The sequence below is a fragment of the Micropterus dolomieu genome, linkage group LG12, assembly GCF_021292245.1.
Source record: "Micropterus dolomieu isolate WLL.071019.BEF.003 ecotype Adirondacks linkage group LG12, ASM2129224v1, whole genome shotgun sequence".
NCBI classification, from domain to species: domain Eukaryota; kingdom Metazoa; phylum Chordata; class Actinopteri; order Centrarchiformes; family Centrarchidae; genus Micropterus; species Micropterus dolomieu.
Genome location: NC_060161.1, coordinates 30681676 through 30682699, shown reverse-complemented (window position 1 = coordinate 30682699; position 1024 = coordinate 30681676).

The window sequence follows — 1024 nt, the reverse complement described above, 5'->3', positions numbered from 1 at the left end:
TCTATAAAGTTTTAATTCGACCGCTCCTCTCAGGACTGCTCTTCAAGTTGTTCAATATGTCTCACAGAAAGTACTTTGTCGGTTGTGAAACAGAGTTAGTTAATTTCTTGACTGCTGAAGTAACCGCTAACTACTGCCCAGAAACATTGTTTGCACCAGGTGCACTGCACCTGGTGCAAACTGCACAACAAACTGCACAACTAACACACGTAAAACAAATGTATGTAAAACAATTTTTAAAAAAGGACTAAAATATTTCCCTCCTCCCACAGGTATATTTAGCAGTTTTAATGTAAACCTAGTTACATACGTAACCCGAGACGTTCTCTCCAGGTGCTCCGGCTTCCTCCCACCGTCCAAAGACATGCGGCCTAGGCTGATTGGTGACTCTAAACTGCCCTTAGGTGTGAGTATGACTGGTTGTTTGTCTATGTGTGGCCCTGCGATGGACTGGCGACCTGTCCAGGGTGTACCCCGCCTTTCGCCCAACGTCAGCTGGGATTGGCTCCTTATCCTGTACGCAGGATAAGTGGTCTGTTACTCAATGTAACGTGTTGAAACCACATTGTCGTATAGCCTCGTAAACTCATAAGGTAGATGTGTTTGAACAAGCAAACCCCTGTAGGGGGTCCCCAGAATAAAATATTTGTGATTTTAACATGTAAATGAAGCTTTCTGGTGTAATCTGAGAAGAAAATAAAGGTATTTTTGGAACTGTTTCTCATTGTTCTCATGACTGGTTTCAGCTTCGACGACGTATTGGCTGCAACATTAGGTTTAGGATCAGGGCTCTACAGTGCAACCATTTCAGTTCAGCGCCAATTCACAACAACAGTTATCTCATTGTGCTTTTAGGGTAGGTCTAGACCAGACTCTCATTCAGTTGCTTATGCCCTTAAATAGATACATGAGAACTAGAAAGATGACAGACTTGTGCGAGTAACGTCTACAACCATCTCCATGGAGGCGAGGATGCCCACATTTACAAAATGAGAAAGGCCCCATGCATCTCCAGCAGGCGGGA